The sequence below is a fragment of the Dermacentor andersoni genome, chromosome 1 (assembly GCF_023375885.2).
Source record: "Dermacentor andersoni chromosome 1, qqDerAnde1_hic_scaffold, whole genome shotgun sequence".
Taxonomy (NCBI): Eukaryota; Metazoa; Arthropoda; class Arachnida; order Ixodida; family Ixodidae; genus Dermacentor; species Dermacentor andersoni.
The window spans coordinates 111,218,963-111,243,331 of record NC_092814.1 but is presented as its reverse complement, the minus strand read 5'-3'; the positions used below and the strand labels follow the sequence as shown (position 1 = coordinate 111,243,331).

Sequence of the window (24,369 nt, the reverse complement as noted above, 5' to 3'; positions counted from 1 at the left end):
AGGTTAGCGTCCACGGAGCGACCGTCGCTTTTCGCGCAGTGCGGGCGCTTGCGGGCGAATCAATTCGAGGGCTAACCATCGTTACTGGGAATAGTATTATAAAGATACTAAACGACAAGCGTAACCTGTGTGCGTACGTCTCGCTGTCTAAAAGCAGGAAAAAATTTCCTACACGAAAGAACCAGTATGCGGCTCTTTACCGCACGCCGGTTGTGAGCATCGCGCGGCGCCGCTCCCTGGGTTGCGCTCCGGAGTACACGTGCCGATGCCGAGAGCGTTCGGCACGTGGAGAGCCCTCGTCGCTGAGTGAGGGGCGTAGAGGACGAGTGCGGCACGTGCCGAGGCAACCCGGAGGAGACAGAGCTGCGATCGCGCTGAGCGCTGTGCTTGGCCACGGCCTATCGTCCCCAGAAGTCCTCGTCTGGGGGTTTACTCACGAAAAAGGTGAGCTAGCTCGGCATCGAGCACGTTTTCTGTTAGGCCCAGGCACCAGTTTTGGCTCAGGCGTGTACTTTAAAAAATCGACTAAATAAAGCTGGTTCATCTGTACCCCAAATTGAAGAATGCTAGCCTGCCTCGGGTAGGTGTCCTGTCGTCATCAGTGCATCTAAGACAATTCTTTCCTGGACATGACTGACCAATTTTCTTGGTTTCGTAACAGCGTCATAGCTGGTGTTCCTGCGGTTTCTTGCGGATTTTCAAGTTCGGAACTGAAACCCACGTGCCTTACTAGCTTACCACCTACCCACGACACGTATCCCATGCGGGAGAACGTTTACATACCTCACATACCACCAGCACATTGCTTCCTTAAATGCTCAATTTTCCATCGAAAGTGGGCTGGTTAGTGTGCGTGGCTAAATTACTTATATCTTAAAGAATTCACTTTAGGAAATGAAGGTAAAGTTGAGAAAAGCTAGGGTGAGGCTGTTTAGCCCGGCCGACTATGTCCCGGTCAGCACTTGAGTGTTCGTACGTATTCAAATTTACGCTCGTCGGCGAATGTATTTATGGGCGCATTTAGCGGCGTTGTGTGGCATGTTTTACTAAAGCTCGTAGTCTTAAGCTACGTGGTCGGTATGGCGTACCTCCATAGAAGCACCGATCACCTCTCACATTCTGGGAGAGCATTGCGACGTACCATTCTGCGCGGTTAGTCGTTGAAAGCAACAGACAATCCCGTTTTTCTTGGTATTGCGAAATTCCCTTTTCCAGAAATTCTGCCGAAGAAGCGACGCTCGACCTTTCGAGCAAACCGTCTCGCTGGTGGGCTCAACCCGTTTGCCCGGGTCCTGCTTCGACTGGCCGTCACACGTGCAGCGTTTACAGCCACACAACTCAAGGAACCACACGAATTTGGGCCAGACGTATTTAGCCGTCAAGGAACGCGTTCGAATCGAGCGCGTCAACATAGCGTTCGGATTGGCCGCTCGGCGTTGGCGACCGCAGTGCCGCGTTGGCGGCAGCACTCCGCTCCAGCTGCGCTTCTGTGGATTCGACTACGAAATCGCAGGCATTGCTCGGCAGTCGCACTGGAGCTTATGGGCTTCGGTTCCAACACAAGACACAGTACAATAGAGCGTATTTTCGCAACACGCTGTCTTGACTGCACGAACCTTTAATTGTGTGCTGCTCGAAGCTGGCGAAGTGCAACATTGTGTTTTATATTAAACTGCTGAAAGTGGACTGACTTTTGTTTATAAAGCCGACTATATTACGGCTCCCGACCTGAACATATTGTTATTGCTGGACATTTTTCTGCAAGCAGCCCTTCTCCTTTGCTGCTGTATCCGCAAAAATAGAGGAACAAACAAACAAAACAACATGAACCTGTTCCGAGTGATTCACAAACTATGTTTCGGTACCACGATCAGAGGGACAGTCGATACCGTGCGTCCGCGAAAAAAATAAATAAGAAATAAAAACTCGGGATGCCTTTTGAGAAATGCTCCACGTTCAAGAGCTGTACAAAAGTTACACTGTTGGACGTGTCAACCAGTGAAGTCTCGCACTTCGCTGCATCTTGCAAGTCTCTAAATTTGGCATTAACGGTGCGAAATGTAAATAGGTCTGACAATGGAACAAACGCCATTAGTAGATATTCTCGTTGTTCAACGCGTGTTGCCCTTAGTTCGTTTCTGGGCATTCGTGGATGTAAAAAGGAATATGCCATAATGTGACCGGGTCTGCGTAACCAAAAAGCGAGCGCCATTCGAAACTTCGCAGCTTTCCATAACAGAAAAGGAATATGGAAGATCTGACAGCTGCATCGCCCATCCCCGCCTCCATAATACTAATGATGATGATAATGATGATGATAGTAATAATAATAAAGGTGCATGGAAAATACTGGTGACACCAGGATGAAACTAACCGATGGTTAGGTGCGAAGACATACCGCCAACCTGCTGGACAATTTGTCTTGCAGCAGACTTTTCTCGCTACACCGCGCAGCCGGCGGGGTCAGTGACCCGCTTCCAATCACTTCTGTCATCCCGGAAGTAAGGTATCAGTCAGCTAGCGCGCCAGTATTTATGGCCGCGGTCTGCGACCAGCAAAGTAGAGCCGCATTCAGACCGTTTTGGCTGTTGCACTAGAACACTATAGCGGTGCGCAGCAAGCGTAAGGCGTTTCCGCCAAGTAGCTCTTCGATACGTTTTCAGGGCGGCTGCGCTCGTGCAGAGAAACGAAATGGATTGTAGCGGGGATAACGTCTCGCTGGGAAATCGGCTGCACCGGCTGCTGGAGCTGGTGTAGTCTTCCGGAAAACCACAATAGGAATCGGCCGACGAACAAAAAAGACTGCCCTTGGAAAAAGCGCGCCACTCGCAACTGGGGAGAAACGCTCGAGCCGCCGCATCGGCGGGCGACTGACGTGAGCACTACCTCGGAGCGCACGCGCGCGGGGAGGAGCTCCGCGGGCGTCCTTGGCGCCGATGGAAACGGGACACGCGGCTGTTGCGCAACCGAGGTCGCGCACGTGGAGAGAGAGGCGAGTTCATCTGGGCTTTCTCGCGAATCGCGGAAATTTACGGCTAGCTCGGCGCGTGCGGACGTCAATGCCGTTTGGTGCGCGGGCTCCAGCTGCGCGCGCTCAGCCTCCTGTCGCGAACTGAAGTTCGCTCGCATTCATACAGCGGCGATAAAACTGACGCATACACTTCGAGTGCATACACATGCCGGTACGCGTAGACGTTCTCGGTACGTCGGCGGCATCTACAAAGTTAAAGGTTGCGTGCGTCGACACACCGGCTCGGCTATCCGCAATCTACTTGCTCTTGAACTGTTGCGGAGTTGTCTATATAATTGAGGCTTAGAAGAACAACCCGCGCAGGCTATTGCAGCAGCGCTATTGCAGCAGCGCTTGATGTAAACCAAGGATGAGGGGAAAAAAAGAAGATAAATAAACAGTCATCGCTGCAGCTAATCGTTCTCCAGTCCGCGAGTATCCCGAACAGCCTCAACGCATTTCGACACTCGACATCAATGGTCGGAGCTGTTTCGACGAGCACAGCTCCTCCCGAAGCGGAGCAGCATATCCCATAGTCCCCTCACACGGGCTCTACGCTCCGCCCCCGCGCGTTAAGTAATCGCGTTGCCTTCCGCGTTCTTTTCAACTGGAGCAGCACGTTGCGCCGTGCGTGTGTGGCTTTACCCACCTTCTGCTTGTGCATGCTTTTTGAACATTAGCTCAAATCGTGAACGTTACCGTTATCTAAGTGACGCAGTAACGAGCGCGGTGGGGGTCACCACCTGTTGCGCGTATACAAAAGCCGCTGCATCGAGGGCTGAAATCGAATAACCATTGGTGGCGAAGATCCACGTGTAGACAAGAGCACGGCTGATAATTCTATGATTTCCCGATGCCTTCGAAACTTTCCCATTCAGCAGCATATGGTGCAGATCAATGATGCAGATATTGCAGATATGCTTATAAAACTAATGTAAAGGGAAGACAGAAACAACGCTTCCTGGCAATACTAAGAGACGTAGCAATCATGCGTGAACGAGGAATGAAAGAGAGATAGAAAAACGCGCAAAAAAAAAGATACAATGAGGCCCTAGCGTAGGGAAAGAAAGAAATGGGGATCTTTTCCAGATTATCACATGGTGGTCGCGCCCACGATGTGATTTTTGCTGCAGTTCCTAAAAGGGGCAATTCAATGTGCAGTGAAAAACAGCCCTGAATTATATACACCGCAATGGAAGAATGCCAACATTATACTAATCCACGAAAAGGGAGGCGTTAAAATATTGAAAAAACTATAGGCCCATTACCTTGCTTTCAGTATTGCATAAAATATTCACCAAGATAATTTCCAATCGAATAAGGGCAACACTTACGTAATAAACCAAGAGAACAGGCGTGCTTCATAAAGGGATACTTTACGATGGATCACATCATCACAACCATGTCATCAATCAGGTAATCGAAAAATCTGCAGAGTACAGTCAACTATATGGCTTTCATAGATTATGAAAAGGCATTTGATCCAGTAGAGATACCAGCAGTCATGGAGGCATTGCATAGTCAAGGAGTACAGGAGGCATACGTGAATATCTCGTATCTATAAAAATTCCACAGCTACCTTGGTTGTCCACAAGAAAATTAGAAAGATACTTATAAAGAAAGGGGTCAGGCAAGGAGACACAATCTCACCAATGCTATTCACTGCATGCTTGGAAGAAGTATTCAAGCTATGAAGCTGGGAAGTCTTAGCAGTGAGGATCAACGGCGAATATCTCAGCACCCTTCGGTTTCCAGATCACGTTGTCCTGTTCAGCAACACTGGGGACGAATTACAGCAAATGATTGAGTACTTTAACAGAGAAGGTGTAAGAGTGGGGTTGAAGATTAATGTGCAGAAGGACAAAGATAACAATCAGTAGCCTAGCAGGGGAACAAGAATTCAGGATCACCAGTCATCATCTAGAGTCGCTGATGGAGTGCGTCTATCTCGCTCAATTACTCACAGCGGACCCTCATCATGAGAAGGAAATTTGCAGAAGAGTAAAAAAGATGGGTTGGAGTGCATACGGCAGACATTCGCAGATCCTGACCGGGAGCTTACCACTACCATTGAAAAGAAAGGTGTACAATCAGTGCATCTTACCGGTGCTGACATATGCGGCCGGAACTTGGTCGTTTACAAACAAGCTCGAGAACAAGTTAAAGACCGCGCATAGAGCGATCGAACGAAAAATGTTAGGCGTAACGTTAAGAGACAGGAAGAGAGCAGTGTGGATCAGAGAGCAAATGGGGATAGCCGATATTCTAATTGACAGTAAGAAAAAAAATGGAGCTGGGCAGGCCATGTAATGTCTAGGATGGATAACCGGTGGGCCATTAGAGTTACAGAATGGGTGCCAAGCGAAGGGAAGCGCAGTCGAAGAGGGCAGAAAACTAGGTGGGGTGATGAAATTGGGAAATTCACAGGCGCAAGTTGAAACCAGTTGGCGTAGGACGGGGGTAATTGGAGATTGCAGGGCGAGAGGCCTTCGTGCTGCAGTGGACATAAAAATAGGCTGATGATGATGATGATGACTCTCCCTGAAGACTTGTGCGATGCAGACGCTTCAATCGCTCCGCCTGTATAGAGATCGCCGTTGACTGCGCGAATTTGTATTGCCGATTTTCAACCTGCTCGTTCTTTTATACTGTAGGAGGATATAACACAGCGTGGCGTAATTTTGTTCACTCGCTCTCCCTCTCTCTTGCGCAACTCTACACATCGCTGTGGCTGCCGGCAGCTGCGGTGCTGTATCGCTAGAGATAGTGCGATTTTCAAATCTTCGCCAGCGGCTTCGAATGCTTGCCAAAAGTTGGTGTGTTGCTCAAGAGTCCGCAGCGAGGCAGCATAAGGGCGCCGTCTCGCTTCTTTTCTTTCCCTCGCTTCGTTTTGTTGTCGCTTTCATTTTGTTTTTCCAACTGTGAATAAAAAAGGAAAAGCAAGAGACCGCTCTGTGACCGCGCGGAAAAGCCTGCAAGTAAGCCTTCGACGGCGGCAAATACGAACAAGCAGGTTGGCCGCAGTGTGCGATCGTTTCGCACATCGGTCAAATATACGGTTTATTTTTCTTTCTTTCTTGTTTTAATGTTATTACCAAACAGTTTAGTGCCATGTGAATGACACTTTCATACCGTCACCATCATGGAATGGGTGGAGATTAAATTAGCCGTCCAAAGGCAGACCTGCAAAAAGGAATAAGGAAGCCCTATTTGCAAACCTAATATATCCGCACAGAGGACTGCGCGCGGTGTCGCAAACCAAGTCGCTTTATAGGAGGCCAATACTGCTAGTTCTTTTTCAGAAATGCTGATAGTTCTTTGTGAAAAGCAAACAGTCACGTTTCATTTTGTCCTCTGCGGGGTAGTGCTGACTGACTGTTCGATTAGAGCAGCATCGCTTGCGTACACTGTACGCATCGCATAAAGAGTGTCACACGTGTGCTCCAGAAGCAGACAACGACACCAGATTGTATTTTATTAAGTGGATATATGTCGACGTCGAATGTGAATTATTTATTTCCATTGTCAGCAGTAGTGTCGACCAGGGTTTGCATCCCATATGCTAGAAGCGTTGTTTGTCATATCGCCAGCCAAGGTCCGTCAGCCTCCAAACGCAACTGTTGTCTTGGCACCTTGCGCCGCGATCCTGGGCGCGTGAACCTGCGCACATGTTGAAGATACGGGGCTTTAAAGACGGACCTAGATTACTATATTTTACAGGGACGAACTAAATGTGATGGGTAACATTCAAGCATGGCGGGAATGAATGTGACAATGTCGCGGCGAATTCAGTGTTCAAGGCGTGTGTTAGCGTCATGCTGTAGGCGGCGCGCGCGCTCGAAGGCCCATTGTAGCCTCCAGGAAGAGTTAAATCCGTGGCTGCATCCCTTATAGAAAATAGGTCTTATCTGAATTAGTTGACGCGAAGTTCATTTAAGCATCAGCTGGAAGAAAGAAAGGGGGTGGGGGGGGGGGGGAAATGCTGAGCGGACACGTGAGCAATGATACTACACTGGGGTGACCATGCCGCGAAATGATGTCTGTATAGAAGTAAGAAAATAAAAATCAAATTCCTAGTAGTCGACACTAAGTACACTCATTTTGTTTGGCGCAATGTTTAGAGTATGTGCCACATTTTATTCGGGGTTCGAAAGATAACAAATACAGGAAATGAAAAAGAAAAAAATACGTTCACTAAACGATGAACAATACTGGCGTAGTGTAAAAAAGGCAAGCGTAGCGGTGACCAAGGCAGCTTACTATAAGTGGGGTCAAGAGCTCGTATAGTTTTCTCCGAGCCGCCTGTAAGGATTCGTCGAACGCTATGCGTGGTATTTAACTGGGTTTTCTGTATATACCTCTGCTGACAACTGTAAGATGGCGATATACCACATTCTTGCTTTTGTCTGTCCTTTCGATTGGTAAGATATTAAGGTGAAAGCCTTAAGTGGGATTGTTGCAATGGCTCACACCCGAAAAAAGCGGCGGCTATAGTCCAGTGATGCAAAAGATATCATTATCAGGAATGGCTCATACCCCCGTTAACAAGCAAAGATGCAATGGCTTAATATGAATGAAGAAACGAAAGAAAGAAAGAAAGAAAGAACAAAGAAAAATAGAACAAAGAAAGAAAGAGAACGAAAAAACCTTTTGATAGTGTATTAGGTGCTTGCACGTGTCGCTGAGGAGCTTGCCATACAGCACCATGCGTTAACTTCACACTGCGGCTCGTTGTGCCTCGCGTTATGTCGTGACCCCTAGGATCGTATAACTTAATGTATTACCACGTGTACAGCAGGCTTTCGCCTTCATGTGTTACAGGAGTGCAACATGCTGCCGAACTTTTTTCAAGTGACCTAGGAAAGCACACTCGTCTAGATGGTCCAGGGAAAGCACGGGAAAGACAGGATATGGAAATTCAAGACGATGAGCAAAACGAGAACTAGGTAAAGTACATATGTAGGGTCACCTATATAGGTAGGGTTCCTGGGTCACCACATCTCGGCACTGGGAATTCGTCCGTTGCCCTCCCACGTCCAGGCCGTGCAAGACTTCCCAGCACCCACTAGCCTACACCAGCTGCGTGAGTTCCTGGGCCTAGTGAATTTCTCCCGGCGCTTTATTCCGCACTGCGCTGAGCTTCTGCATCCATCGACTGACGTTCTTCGCACGACCAAGAGCTCCTCAACCGTGGTTCCGTGATCTCCCGAAGCTCGAGCTGCTTTCACGGCTGCTAAACAAGCCGTCGCCGATTCGGTGCTTCTCATCCACTCGAGAACTAACGTGCCTACTCGCATCATGGTGGATGCGTCTAGTGTAGCTGTCAGCGCTGTTCTCCAGGAGCAAATCGACTCCGAGTGGCGTTCACTGGGCTTCTCTCGGAAGCTCCAACCTGGCGAGACTCGCTACAATGTTTTTGGCCGCGAGCTGCTCGCTATCTACTCCACCATCCAGCACTTCCAGCACTTCTTGAAGGGCGAGCCATTTTATGTTCTAACGGATCATAAGGCTCTGGTGTATGTCTTCCGTACAAACTCTTCCAAATACCTCGCACGTGAACTTCGTCAACTGGCCTATATATCGGAGTTCACTATGTATATCCGGCACATCAAGGGCACCGAAAACGAGGCAGCTGATGCCCTCTCCCGCGTCACCTCCCTCGGCACTTCTACATCAACTGTCAGCTGGGAACCTCTCGCTCGGGCGCAGATGGAAGACGCTGAGCTGCAAGCGATGCGTGACCATCTCCGTTCCCTCAGTCTACAACTCATTCCTCCCCGTTTGTGTCTGGTTCACTCTGGTGTGACATGTGAGCAGCTGCACCTTGCCCCATCATTCCATCTGCCTTCCGTCATGCGGTGTTCCAATCCTTTCACAACATCTGCCATCCCAGCATCCAAGCCACGCAGCGCCTCGTCACAGAGCGCTACACGTCTGGCCAAACATTAACACCGACATTTGCCAGTGGCACGTTCGTGCCTCGCATTCCAGACTGCCAAAGTGACCCGCCACACGAAGACTCCCACGCAGTCTTTCTTACCACCTGGCTGTCGCTTTGACCACGTCCATCTTTATTTGGTTGGATCACTTCCTCCCTCTCACGAGTGCCCGTACATTCCAGCAATGATTGACCGATTCACCCGTTGACCTAAGACGTGCCCATTCCGGACATCACTGCGGAAACGGTCGCCAAAGCCTTCGTTTCAGCATGGGTTTCCCGCTTCGGCTGCCCCAGCATCTTAACCGCTGATCGCGGCCGGCAATTTCACTGTACCCTCTTCACTTCTCTTAACTGCCTGCTTGGCGCTAAACACTGCCTACCACTGCGTATCATCTCTGTGCCAACGGCATGGTTGAGCGTCTCCACCGCCCATCTCAAGCCTGCCCTCACTGTACGCCTGGATCGCGGGAGCACTGGGTCGACCACGTTGTTATGGTGCTTCTTGGCGTACGCGCTGTCCTTCGTCACGACTTTGGCTGTTCTCCGGCCGAACTCGTCTATGGTGCACCCCTGCGGCTTCCTGGAGACTTGTTCGTTCCTTCGGTCCCCTCGCCCCAGTCGCTGCAGTGCCTTCAATGCCTACAGGACTGCATTCAGCAGCTGCGCCCCGCCCCGCCTCGATCTTCGGACTACAGCATCTTTGTGCATCCGGACCTTGCGTCGTCGACCCACGTTTTTCTCAGACGAGACGCTGTAAAGGCACCTCCTACACCCTCCTACGATGGGCCGTACCGTGTCCTTCACCAGATGCCGAAGTCCGCCACCATCCTGTCGAACGATCGCGAAGAGGTAGTCTCATTAGGCCGCCTCAAACTGGCATACCTCGAGCCGCCTCCCACGGAGCTCCCCGCGGATGTCGCTGGCGTATTCGCGGACCTGCACGTAGTCCAACCAGCACCATCTCCACTTCGTCGACGAGTACATTTCGCCGTTCCGTCTGGGCGGGGGGTCCTGTAGCGCCCACCAACGCCGCTACGCGCGGACGCTAAATGTAGGCGCTCTCGGTCGGCAATGCAAAGCGATGACGAAAGTAAAGTTGAGCGCGCGTGCTCGCGGCGCTAGCACGTCCGTTCTAAGAGCCTGCTGCGCTGGTCCTCTGGTCCTGGCGCTGCGCTGCAACCTCTCGGTTCGCGACATTCTAAAGGGGAGGGGGGGTAAGGCGGATGTGCGAGGCAAGCACATGTCGCCTTGAAAAAGACAAGTCCACTTGTCGAAACATTGGCTTCCGTTTTTACCTTGTTCTCGTTTTGCTCATAAGCCTCAAAGTTGTCACCGTCGCTACTTAGTAGGAGCTATCGCTTTAACCAATGACAGCCAGTTTTTCATCAGTAAGTTGTTCATCTGTTACTGGGCCGAGCGGCGATGGTCGATACATCTCTCAGTGATAAGTGCGTACCTACCAACATAAATAAAATGCGCTTCTCCGAGTGGTGAGCCTGAGGTGAACAGTTTGCTTTCCCGTTAAAACTATTTGATGTGTTGGTGTCGCGTGGCATTTTTCATATTTCGCAGGCTTTCTCTCCCCGCAAAAAAACAACAACAACGAGAACAAAAGATGTTTCCGTGCTAGAGACATCTCATTTTGGCGTATCTTACTATTCTCTATAACTTTGTAATTTACATCTTTACAATCATAACAATTAAAAATCTAGCAAATTACTTTTAAGCTAATAGTATGCCACGTACTAAACAATTACTGCAGTGGTCTCTCTTCAAGTCTCCTAACAACTCGCACTCGTTCTTAGTCGCTTATAATGATCCTTTTCTTCTTTATTTTTTTCTTACACCGTTTGTAGAGATATTTGGTTCCCATCGATCCGTCAATTTCGCATCACCTTTTACGTTGGCTCTCTGCAAAAATAATTTCCGAAATTTCGGCGGCGCAATCCAGCCTTGCGTTGCGAAAAGTTATTTTCTGGGCAGTAACGCGGCACGGAAGTCATATACTAAAAATATCGCCTCGGAAAGTGCCAGTGATGCGCAGCTGTCCTTTCTGGCACGCGTTTTCAGCCTATTCAGACTAGCGAAAGGCGAGTGAGTGCAATACAGAACACGATTGTAAAACGTTTCTTGCCGTGAAACGTTTTTATAGCTTTCAATGTTCTTCCTCTAATTTCTCGTACTGACTTTATTTTGTCTCTAATACACCAGTTAGCTTCGCTGTTACTTAAACAATGAAATAACTTATACGGGTCTTATTTTTCGCAGCTTATGTTTTTATAGTGTAATTTCGTGGAAGAAGTGCCACCCTTTTCTATTTCTTCATATTCTTGATCGACACTTCTGAAATCCCCGTGCATGTGACTATAACCGGTTATTGTTACAACCGGTTATTGTTATAACCGGTCATAATGGTTGTGTTTTCCGGTTTTACTGTTATGGGCACATTTTACAAATGAGCTAGGCAGACAAATGACAAATTGAACGTCGCAGACGCTCGCGATTGTCTTCATTCTTGAGCCAATCAAGAATAAAATACATTTCTCGTATCGCGCAGTAATACTTCATCGTGAACTGTAGTCAGCAAAAATCCACATACTATGTGCTTTAGCGACGATCGACTCTCCCTACTTGTTAACAAGGGGGGATTCGAGACACAATGATACCTTTTGTAGGAGAAGATTCGCTACAAGCCTGGACAGAAGTTCTTGTCGGATCATTTAGCAGCCTGGTTAAATAAGCAGTTCGAATTAGCTTTCGAATTATCAAATTTACGCCGTCAGCGCTAGTTCGACGTTGCAGCTAATGGCGAACGCGTAACAAATCGTCTTATGTTGTGCAACTATATGTGCGCAAGTAAAATACTGTACTCCCTTTTTACACGAGCACCGATTTTTGTTCGGTGCTTGATCGGACGGCGCCGATTCAAACAATGGGCCGTTCTTGTGAGAACGCTCGACCAAGCAGTCTATGTCAGCTGAATTTAACACTATGTGTGGACGCTTTAGCCTTTCACTCCCGCAGGCATGCCGCTTCGGCTCGCCACCTTCCCGCCATTTCCTGGTAAGTGAAGGCAACCGTGTTTCCAGCAGTCATAACAGAAACAAATAAGAAGAGGGAGGGGAGGGGGGAGGTATGGAATCAATTGCAGCTATTCCACTGCATTTACAGCCACTGTCAGATTGGATCTCCTCATAAGCAGCCCAAATTAGTTGACGCTTGTGAAGGGCTGACATCCGTCACGACGCGGGGGCGGTATAGCGGCAACGCTATTCCTCATTGTTGTAGAATTGACAATCCCAAAGCGGGAAGTAAGAACTTTTTTAACGAAGTTCGGTGAGAACTTCTTACTTCCACCGCTAACTGAGAAGGTATGGTGGGCTCGCATTACCATAGTTCTCAATTTATTTTCGGCGCTTACCTGGGACGGTATGGGACGTTATTTGGCAAATAAAAGGAGACGTGTTGCGCAGACGCAGGGAGTTCTTGCTTTGTACGGTCTCGTTCTTTCTCTCTCGATCCTTGCCGACAATATAGTACTTCGAAAACTTATAATTGCGTAGAGTAATCACTGTCATACTAGATGAATTCATACTAGGTGATGGCATAATATATATATATATATATTACAAATAACCAGTTCTCGGAAATAGAATCGCTGACAACCATTTTATCAATCTACGTGAAGGCTGTCCTGTTTCTGCATTGCTCTAGGCGAGCTGTATTTCTTCAGACACTCGACTTCATATGCTCCCGAATGTCGCTGTCATCTTCTGTTTGCAGTCCGTATCGATAGTTTGTGACGCTGGCCTGCGCTTCTGCGACAGCTCAGTATAACATAGGTAAAAGAGCCGCATAAGCATAAACAGTTTATGTACCACACAGGAATGGAAGTGCTGCGCCAATTGCGCCAAACCACCAAGCTGCGCCGAGTTGCGCCAAATAACTAACTTTGAATGAAAGAGAAGAAAGTGGGTTAACCGAGGGGTCCGATTTTTATTAGTCATATAAGGGGCCAACAAAGACTGACACCAAGGAAAACGTAGGGGAAATTAATTGTGCTTAATAAATGAAATAAAGAAACGATAAATTAATGAAATGAAAGTTTCATTTCCATTAATTTATTGTTTCTTTATAGCATTTGTTAAGCACAATTAATTTTCATTTCCATTAGCTTATCGTTTCTTTACTTCATTTATTAAGTACAATTAATTTCCCCTATGTTCTCCTTGGTGTCAGTGTTTCTTGGCTTCTTATGATATAACTCCGAATGAAGTCGCTAAATTTTGCGGGAGTTTCGCGTTGAGTAACAACCACAGAGCCACCTGTTGGCTAGCATATAACGCTAGAAGCCAAGCTAAAGCAATCCGATTGAACGTTGGCGTCTTCGGAGTGTGCGTGTGTTTGGTGGTGCATTAAAACTAGGCCGCAGGAAAAGGAAAATGCTTTGTGCTACGCAATGCATTACGAATGTTTTATGTAATGCTTACGCGTTTGCGTAATATGCGGACCAGCTAAAGATGATTTGAACTGGCGCTCGTTATACATTTTAGGGTTCGCTTGTACTCCCTACTGGTAAATATGCGTCGATTAGTGGGAAAACCACCCGCCGTGGTTGCTCAGTGGCTATGGTGTTAGGCTGCTGAGCACAAGGTCGCGGGATCGAATCCCGGCCACGGCGGCCGCATTTCGATGGGGGCGAAATGCGAAAACACCCGTGTACTTAGATTTAGGTGCACGTTAAAGAACCCCAGGTCGTCGAAATTTCCGGAGTCCTCCACTACGGCATGCCTCATAATCAGAAAGTGGTTTTGGCACGTAAAACCCCATAATTTTTTTTTTTTTTTAGTGGGAAGACCATGCGTGCAACCTTAAGATATATATTAGAGCGCAGCTCTTTAGACGCTCGTTGCTGCGTTTCGCGTCGGCGTCGGCCTTCGGGAACGCGGAGGAGTAGGGTACTACGAAAGCGTGAGAAGAAAAGCGTAGTGTCGCGCAATACGGGCTCTGCGGCGACGACCGCTACGAGATGGCGCCAGAGTAGCGTGCCGTCGTCTGTTCGCTGATGGCATGCGGTGAGCGCGTTGACCGACACCATATACTGGAACAAAGCGCTGCATGAGCGCAGGTCTGTCTGCGGCGGCTACTCCCAATTAGCGAGGCAGTCGCGCCACTCTTCGCTCCGTTTGCAGTGTGCCGTACGAGACAGATTGTCCGGGCCAGCGAATATATCGCGACATGAAAAGACGTATAGAGCTGCCCTCAAATTTCGCATTAGGGAGTATCTTAATCGTCGGTGAATTTTTTTCGCACTTGCACCACGCCCGGTTACAGGGATGGCAGTGCGGCACGCTGAAAAACGAGCTGCTTGCTTTCGTGAAACTTCCTGACAAGAAATACCCAAATGACAACCGTAATCATCACACAAACTTGCACGCCGGGTACTCTGTATTCTGCACAACCACACGATCGAGCGATGTGCGATGAGTACAGAGTCTAGCTGCGCCGAGTGCTGATAGCTTCGTGTGCGCTGTGTTCTTGCCGCGTAGTTGGCGTTGAAGAGAGGCGCAGCACGATGGTGCATATACGCTCGCTGTTGCTGCCGCAATTTCTCACTCCAGCGTTTTGACAGTGAGTGCGCGCGGTCATCGAGTGAGATGTTCTTGTTTGATTGTGCGCGCGTCACACCATGTTTGTTAAGTTCGTTAATAAGCGAATGGTTACAAGTTCATACGGCCGATAAAATTAGTATCCCTACTTCGTATAGCTGTCTACTAATTTGCTGTCCTAATCGATGCTTCGCCTTTCCGGCGAAACTGTGACTTTTTTTTTTCTTTTTCTTTCTTGGCCACATTTAGTTAACACGTCCGACATGTAACTTAATAGTGGTTTACAAAAATCGGATATTGGTTTCCTTTGTCGGGTGTATGACATTTCTTTGTTTCCTTCAGTGAACTTTCCTCCACCTTGCGGGCTTCCGCAGAACTGATTCGCCGTAACCTAATAGCGTTCTGCGAAGTCAAATAGAGACTATCTTTTCTTGATTTGTCAGTATTTCATTCATGTTGAGCCTTACCTAGCATGCTCCAAAACGTGTATAGTCTGCTCCAAAACTAACAATTGCTGCTCCAAACCTGCTCCAATGTGCCCAATGTGTTGCTCCCAGAGCTGCTCCAAAAACTCCCTTGGCCGCTTCCATCCCTGTCCACAGTACATACCAAATGCATCAGCACAGCGAACGTTCTGTAATGAAGTCAGTAGCGGCGGGCAACTGCAGTTAACGCTGTCATTTTTCGCAATATTTGTGTTCCTATTTTACGCTCCTAATACTGTTCGGTAAGGACGAACGGGGTGATCTTTGCTCCGAATACATTGATATAAGGTGAGCCCATACGGGCCAGTTGGTGCAGGATCACGCCCCCCCCCCCCCCCCTTTTCTTTTTCTCCTCTTGGTTTGCATGCTTTCGGAGCATTTTATCTGTGCAGGTTTTACTAGGAGCTCTGTCGAGATTTGCAAGCAGGAACTGCCGACAAAAGGCGCGGTGCACCCCTTAGGCAACGGACTGCCGTTCTGCGTACAGGTGCCTTGGCGGACGTTGCTTCTCGCGTGCTTTCTCGAGGGTGAAACGCTGACATGCGCGCGTATTGTGGCGTCAAAACTAGGACACCTTTCCGCGACACCAAGTAGCGTCTCTGTCTCCTGTCAGCTCGCGCCTTCCCCATTGTGTTTGCCTGGAATTCGGCTAATAAACAAGAACAGCGACGGAGGCGCCCCTCGCTGTATTTGTGCGCGCTCTCGCTTGGTCTCATTCAGTGCAGTGATTCGGCTCTGTGACTGAGGGTAAGTACCGTGCACTATGGTTGAGCTCCTTTGACTTAGCTTGTCGGCCTACTTGGCCAGTTTCATTTCTTCTTGTGTTTTGTGCCTGCATTTCGGGAGGGCCAGTTCACATATGTCTGGGCGCGTTCTGCACGGTTCTAATAATGCACTGTTACGAACAATGCATAATTCTAATAATTCATGGTTACCGAGGCCTGGATACCCACGTAACGTTCAAGTTTGGAAAAGTGGTTCGTGAGGTCGTGTGATTCCGAGTGCTCAAAGAACGAAGATCTATTCAATGATATGAAATACATTCTTTGTGTCTGAGGCCAAGTCCACCATGTCTTTCAGTACTGCACGAGCTGTTCGTTATTGACTGCCGTCTTCGATGTCACCTCGTTTACCATCACCATTGGCTGTCGGCCAATCTTAGGAACCGTTACTGCTTGTGTGAATGGCTTTGCGGATTCGGGTCTTGTTCGTTTTCTCTGAAAGAAAACCACCGTTACAAGGATGTCACCTTAATATGTTAAGAGACTCACGGGAACCGCGCTTTCCGACCCTCTGTGCTGTTCCGCTATACACGACCGACGTTCGTTGCCAAGCGCACAAATCTTGCGAGCGCACCCGGCGGTCACTATTGAATATCGTGTACGATGTTACTTGTATACGGCACATAGCTGCAATGTGGCGGCTTGCTGCACAGCGTGCACGAGAAGGCCAGAAAGGAAAGTTGTCTCTATAGGCACTGACACTGCTTCATGTCCACGATGTTGTGGTCCTACGTACCTCGTTCATCTCTTCACCAATTAGCTCAGAGCTGCACCCCTTCCACCGAATGACCCGAACGGCCGCTGCCCTGAACCATGCGCAGCCACGCTCCGCCTCTACGCAAGTTCATCGCTCGGTACAGCACGATCACCTTGTGATTAAACAGTGGCCGGAGACGAAAAGCACGAACTTGAATTGCGAGTTGCTTTCGTTGCTACGTCTAATTAGGCTAATTGAGTAACTTCTAATTTGATATAAGTAAACGTACTCGTGCCCTCAGGAGTTCGGGGTTCGCGGAAATTGCGAAAAGGCTATGTTTTCGCGCAGCCTATATAGGCACGTACTACGTATAGCCTGAAATTCGGATTTCTAGCCTTAGGATATGTAGGTTTGTGTTCAGCCAGCACGATGGCCTGCAGTTTGACGGAATTCATGCAATGCTGAAATTGAGCTTATTCGTGGAAGCTTCTCTTTCAAGCTGTTTCTGTGTAACTGCGACGCATTTCGGAGTCTTGTTGAATGCGAGAATTTCGATTTGCCTTGAGAGAATACCGGAACTCAAGCTTCGCGCTGCCTTCTTCATCCTTGTCACATAAAACGACGAGGGAAAAAGAAAATTCCAACACAACAAGGCTATTCAGTCTTTATGCCATGGAAAGCTCCCTCTGATTGTTCTTGCTGTTTCCGTAGTTAGTCATCTGATGCCATTTAACAATTTGGTATTTACTCTTTTCTTTTTTCTTTTACCGCACGACACTCTCTACTTTCCCCCATTACCTTTTCTCTGTAGCTCATGCGAAAAGCGCGGCAACTTGATGCCGACGCGGCGATCGCGCTTGAAAGTAAGGTGATATTTGATTTCGTGGCGAAATGCGAAAGCGGCTCCTGCTGCCGACGACGGCGTTGTGCTACCCGTCCGCGTTCCCCCTCTCTTGCCGCGCAGTATACGAAGTCCTCTAGAGGGTGTTGAGTATACGCGCCGCCGTTTCCTGAGAGGCTATCAGAAATTGCTACACAGCCGAGGCGTGACATAAGTCGCCGTGTCGGCCGGCGCCGGAGCTGCGATGGCGCCCCGCCGATGCTTCCTGCAACGTCCTCGGAGAGCGAACGCGTTGCAAAAGTCGCAGCGGCCTCCGGAAAGGTACTTACGTGCAGGGCGCTTCAAGACAGACGTCGGTTGCCCAATTCTCCGAGCGTCACGGCCCTGCGCAAGCAGCCCAATATACTCTCCGGCGTGGCCGCCCAGTGCTTTCGATGCTGCGCGCCCCAGAAGGATGTGCGCGCGCGCGTTCGCGGGGCCGCGTTGCTCTGGCGGCCCATAGAGTCGCGCGCTCGCGTTTTCCGAGCGCCTTCTTTGTTGTGCACCCGAGGTAAGCTTCGCCGAGAGCGTGTGCGTCGTCCCGCCTTCTTTTTAGCCGGAGGGGCGGCTTCGCGTTCGAGGCTGTACAGTTTTGAAGCACCAAGCGGCCGTTGCAGCAGGCCGCATGATGCTTCGACCACGGTGTAAGAATAGTTGCTTCGACTATTCATTGACTGCGAATGTTTTGAATAGCCGCTTCACTTTATGCCACGCTGCGACGCTACAGGGAGAAAATCAAATTCCACTTTTTTTTTTTCTTTTTTTTTGCGGGTAGTAGTGCTTGTTTCAGTAGCCCGTCAAACCGCAGGCTGCCAGAAGCCGCATTCATGTAGTGTCGCCGCCATCAACTGTGCATGCAAACCGAGACCGTTGTTTTATGGTGTTTTAAGATGGAGATGTTGTAAATCTTCTGCGGCGTATGCGACGAAAATTTTGCAATGTATTGGCTTTCACGTACGTCGTCGCTCATGTCGATCTGTATATGTTTTCGTTGTCGCAAGTTTCTGAAATTGCACTGCCACCAAGCGAAATCTGTGTTCAAGTTTTGGAGTAACATACTTCACCTGTTGCTTTCGCCGCCGACGCTCGACGCCGCTGCACTTCAAATCCCCCTGAGCTTCGAACTATTACGGTTCGTCTTCAAATCCACAAAATTACAGTTGGCATTGTGAGCGCTAGTGCCCCAATGATATTAAATTTCAACGTTGAGAAAGAAAAGTGAAGCTTTCAGTTTATTAAACTTTTCTCCCCAAAGTCCCACGCGATTTGACATCGCTTCGATTATGAACTCGTTCGCTGTCACCATTGGGCGTGAGATATGTGTACGCGAATGACGTTTGCGTGTGAGCGGCTTAGTGAAGCTGGGCCCCAGTTCTGTCGCATCCTTCTGATTAACCATATTTTTGGACTCTGTGAACATATGAAGCTGTTAAATGCATGCGTCTGGCGTCAATAATATGTATACTTAGAAGGTGCGGGACTAATTGCATGGTCTGCGAAGTTTCCATAGCCGCAACAAACATAAATACTGTAAAATTTTGCACCTATTCGCAAAAATATCGCCTGCCACTGCGCCTCCTTGGAGAAAATACAGCCCTACGAAGGCTGTTTTCTCATCACTGCCTCTCTTTTTCATTCCTTCTATATTGCTACTATCATAGCAAGAGACATTAAAGTGACTTTCCCAATACTTCTGTAAACATTTGCCGCGATTGTGAAACCGACCTAGCTTGAAGTTCAGAAGTCTCTGTAACGGCAATGGGCTCTAGTTTCCCGCGATGTAAGTACTCTGTTCCGACCATGGTTTGTCTTTGTTTGCAACAGTGAAAAAATTAAACTCACTGATTTGCACAGTCCCCGTCACGTAGCACATGGAACGTTAGGGTTGACAAACTATTATGAACGTGCGTACGCGCACTAAGGTGGTTGTGGCGCCATTTTGAAAATGACTCGTGGGCGCGACTTGGATTTTTTAGCGAAGTTTATCAACTGTAGCTGAACTGGAAGAAATGTCAGGTGCCGTTGGCTTTTGGTGTGCCCGCCTGCGACAATTTTCTAAGCAAGCGTGCATGATCGTAGGTCGGAGCATTGAGTGATGCGTTTTGCAAGCCTGTCTGCATTCACCGCACGTGCTGAAAGATGCACGCGCAGACGTGTCCTCGCGGCTGAGCGTCTGTTCGAGCTGCCGGAGGCCGTGGGTTCGCAGCCCACTGCCGCCGGATACCCACAAATGAAAATGGATACGGGCGCCCTCCAGTGCTATAATCGGCTTTCTTCCAAGGTCGACCAACTGAGTAGGGAGTCTGCGCTATGCAAACTCTGGTTTTGTGCACAAGCAACCTCGAAACGGCTTTGCTGAAGTAGCATACGAAGACTTGTGGGCTTGTTGGGTGCTCCTCTACCACGGGCTACGTAACGCCTGCGCTTTAACGCGTGCTCCACCTCTGTCGCCGTGGCCTAACACTCCCAAGGTAGGGTTATAAATGTGTGCACTTAAGTATACAGCTACATTGATAAAGCATAAGTCACGCGGAGGCAGCGGGCTCGGCCCTCGCCGGCGGGCAAATTTTCTTTTTCATTTGTCATTTTCTTTGTTAGCCGAAAATGTTTGTCGCGAAATTTAACCATCATCCAAAATATTTGTACAGTTTAATCGAAAAAAAAAAGTTTAGTTTTTCTTGTGCTTTCGTTGACTTCATTGTCTGTTGGCTCAATTTATTTCCTCCGTGATTGGATTCATATGACAAAGGCGTTTTAGCCTGACGAGTATCTGTTTGTACATGTCGCGTGTCACAGTAATACGTCATACTCACTGAAGCTCGAATTTTCTTGTCACTTGTAAAGCAGACAGGAAAGTCTGGCCCTTTGTACATCCAGGCACAGGCTCATCGACACTGCATACATTTAGAGGACGCGGATGCAGCTGCGTGCATTTGAACCGTGACCGGCTCTACGCTCCTTGTGACGGTTCCGTGCCATATCTAGGTTAAGCTACCGTGCGCTCAGGGTGCGGGTGATATCCAGTGAACGAACGATGGCATGGATGTCGAGCTCGATTGACTACTCTACAAGCCGAAGACACAAATGGATGAAAAGAAAGAGGAAAGCGACAGATAGTAAAGAGCTTTAGCTCTTCCGCTTGAACGTTTTTACCAAATACCGGGTTTACCTGGACGGCAGTAGTAACGCTCGTAGCCACATCTAATGACAGTTTGTCCAACCACTATTAGAAACATTTTTTGTGTCATGTGTTTTGTCGTCGAGTGAAAACTTCAAGGCGGCTGCACGTTAGCGATAGTATCGCTGCCGACGCTTTGCCTGTAAACCAGCAGCTAACTGGAACATAGCTGATCGCTACAATAATAGCTTTGTGTCCTATCTGAACAATGCGCCACAACTGAGCTGGCGCGCCCAGCGTTGCTACTACCGTTCACGTCACCGGTAACCCGTTATTCTGTAAAGGGCAGCGCGTTACATAGGCAAGCTGAAATTCTCTATATTGTGCACGCGCGCGAGAGCACGTTGTATGACTACAGGCTTTTACCCAAGCCATCTGACTTCAAGTGATCACGGCATCAACACTGCTATCCTTTCCCTTCAGATAAATGGTTAAACGATCGACAGTCAGAAGTGAGAATGTCTAAACCAAGATATGTTTTCTTCTCCTTGTAGGAAGCGAACCTTTCTATTTTTATTGACACGAATAAATGAGAAGATGGTCGCACCATGAGATGGTGCCGGCGACTCCTTTTCACATGAGAACCGTAAAAAATACATGAAAAGCCACACAACACGACAAAATTAACCAAAAGAATACATTGTAAAATGGAATTACGATAAGTACTCGAAGCAGGAAACGTCACGACAAGAGAAATACAGCTTAAGATGTCTCAAACAATATAGGTGCACTACAGATACACAAAATGTCAAAAGAGAGCGAAATCCATGCAATACACTGTTTCAGAACGCAAATGCATGCCAACTTCATGCACTGCATACACATACGTCTTTTTTCACAGGGCAAAAATGTACATGTACTTTTTATCGTAGTATTTATCGACATATGACTGACTGAATGGAATTCAATAAGAGAATAAATATAATAAAGATTAGAAGTCTTATCACGGTCAACCATTTCTTTTTCCGTTACAACAAACAAAGGCTTGGTGCGAGCCTTAACTCGAATGAGCGCGCGTGGGTGTTTTGCATTATTTCACTCCTCACCATATCAGGGTGTTTCAGTTTACTTGTCAAAAGCACTTGAAAAGAAAAAAAAAGAAAACGAAAAGACTGACGCAGTAGCATTCATTGCCCTTTTGAGCAGCTGTTTTATTTCTTTTCTTGAGATCTTTTTTTACTTTTTTTTTCTTACTAACGAATATCAATCAGTTAACTTTTAGAGCATCAATCTAAACTCAAAGCTTGCAACGGAGAAGATGTGGAGCGTATTAAGAAGCCTATAATTGATTTTCTTTTTGTTTTTCCATAAATATAGCTCATGTAGTTTAATATTTCTGAGCTCCAAAAACGCTCCAAGGTCACGGAGGTTTTGCGTTTAACTCGATGATTTAGGTGTGCTAAATAAGCTTTGTTAATTAGTCAAGTAGGCTCGTCGCGAGGATATTCTGTGTTGCTCAACAGGTCAGTAAAGAATACTGAGTTGGTATAGCACTTGTGTCCCGCGCGTCTTCTTCATTTAAGGCTTTGCATAACAAACCTGTAGCATTACATAGGCTAACCTCTCCTGTTATCATTACACTTCTCTCTCTCGCTCTATCACGCTATGCTGCGAACTCGAATTGATTTGAGCAGATGGACACATGAGGGGAATTTTAAGCCTTTCGTCTGTAGACTGTGACAACTCTTGTATTTGTGAAGTGCTGCGTATAGCTTGTCGTATGGAGCGTAGTCTCACGTTAGGACCATTGATCATATCTACGAGGCTATTCCCGTACCTGTGTCATTTCGCAAGCAAGCATCCGTCGGCGCACCTGCTCGCGTCTCTACGTGTAGAGCCACTGAAATGTCCGAGCTGCGTTGGTTCGACCGGTGAAAGACAATGCAGTTTGCATATTACAGCCGTCGCTGTTTTATATTGTAAATGTAAGTTCGCACGGGTACGCAATGGCATTTACCTGGTTGTCTACTACACGGTCCTACTTCCATGACGAAATCTGACTACTTCTGCCAAACGTTGGTCGAACTGTTACTTGTGCTTTTCTTGATACCATTGTTTGTACTGTTCTCATTCGATCGCATTATTCTTTATGTTTAGAGCTCGGCTCTTAGGCGCTCGTTCCTGGGTTGAGCGTCGGCGTCCATCGGCGTAACCGCGCGAACGCGCTCGTGCCACTGCTCGCGCGTTCGTCGTCTTCTACGACAGCTGCCTCCGATGCCGCTCATCATACCAGCTTTCCCAAGCTAACCCTCCTCCTGATGGCACTGGCCCACTGCCAGTCGGTGCGGTGATTTCGGTCTCAAATGTCGCATTAGGAAGTATCGTAATCGTTGGGCACATTTTTTTCTCGTGCCTTTTCTAAGTACTCGCAGATATCGTTCACGTTCGCCCTAACGTACGTAACGCCAAAGTGTCAATAGTACCGCAGTGAGCGAAATCCATTGGATTGTGTAACACGAAACGTCGGATATGATATGTTTCCTTGCGACAACATAGAGCCAATATTCTGAACACGCTTACACTGATAAGAGAATCAACTCGGCTGACTTGTGCCAATCCTACGTGACAAGCGGCGCCCCCTGCGTGTGTTATATTTATTATGGCACCACGGAAAAAGGGTGGAGAAACACGCCTGACTTACTATGTTTTGCTTTACGACCGCTAGTTGTGACGCGAGGCGCGACGCGTAAAAACACCGCGGTATGCCCCGGCATGGGTCGTGTCTTTCGTTAGTGGATTCGCAAAGAAAGCACGGTATCTTAATGGAGGAATTGATTCTTTATATAGGGGCCAAAATTTCACATTTGCGGCATTTCTCGCAACCATGGTCCACGGGCTCTCAGATGTTCCGCTCGCTGCACGGTTGACGCTGTTAGGGTAGCGTATCGTACTGCTGCGGAGTTGTAGCGACGCCTGCCTATCGAAGCTCGACCGACGTTACTATTGGGTAGCGCGGCGTTGTCGGCGGGCTGCAGGCATCCGGTAGACCATCGCGACTAAGCAAGGGCGAGACGATTTCTAGTGCGAAACTTGCACGGTTTATTGAAAGGTTGATGAAAGATGATGAGAAGAGAATGAAGTGAGCCAAAGTACATATCGGAGCCCCTTAAATAGGCTCTCTACAATCGTGGGAGGGATCTTGCTTCCGTCGACGTCACGTGACCGGCACAGAAAGAGGGCCCCTCCTCCTCTGGTTATACCGAGCATGTTGCAAGGAGGAGGGCATCCCGCCTCCTGGAATTGTAGACGCTTGTCCGTCTCTTTTGCGCGGTGCTGGTGCGGGGAAGTTCTCCTGTAGAGTTAGACCGTTCGATGAAAGGGTCCCTCTAATGTCGCACACACACACACACAAAGGAGGCCTGTAAGCGCTGCAGGGCTTCCGCCAGACACTCGAAATGGTCATGGCGAATTAGGAAGTCACGCTTCATTCCGACGAGGCATCGTGGGTGAAGGTCGGGTGAGAGAAAGTCCTTTCTGCACGAGGTGCGGGACGCCAGCCGTGGCAGAAGTCACGCCTCATTTCGACGAGGCATGGTGAGAGAAGGTCGGGTGAAATTCCTTTCTGCACGTGGTGCCAGACGCCAACCGTAACACCGCCCAATCTAGGGCCTCGTGCCGATGAGTAGCGCGTGTTTCGCAACGTTCCGGCTTCTGCGTCATTTGGAAGGGATCGAAGGAAAGGATCGTTTCATTGTTTAGGCCTGTATGTACAGTGCTCAGCGATTGAAACGCGATACTCGGACTGCATGGCGGCCGGTACTTTCTTGCGCCAGCGGCTGCTGGTGAC

General features: G+C 48.4%; 2 long non-coding RNA genes across 4 annotated transcripts in view; one reads left to right on the top strand and one right to left on the bottom strand.

Annotated features, from left to right (window-relative positions):
• Positions 1-24,369, top strand: part of LOC129380558 (uncharacterized) — a 90,325-nt gene that overhangs the window by 32,403 nt on the left and 33,553 nt on the right. The window contains exon 1 of one of the 3 annotated variants that reach the window (XR_008608694.1): positions 260-444. The exons of 1 other annotated variant lie outside the window; for it this stretch is intronic. This is a non-coding gene — a long non-coding RNA (uncharacterized lncRNA). Of the gene's footprint in view, positions 1-259; positions 445-24,369 lie in introns of those variants that run through there. One more of the 3 variants, XR_008608695.1, reaches the window with a different exon arrangement.
• Positions 6,453-24,369, bottom strand: part of LOC126545626 (uncharacterized) — a 36,370-nt gene continuing 18,453 nt past the window's right edge. The window contains exon 2 of the long non-coding RNA XR_007602407.3: positions 6,453-6,670. This is a non-coding gene — a long non-coding RNA (uncharacterized lncRNA). The remainder of the gene's footprint in view (positions 6,671-24,369) is intronic.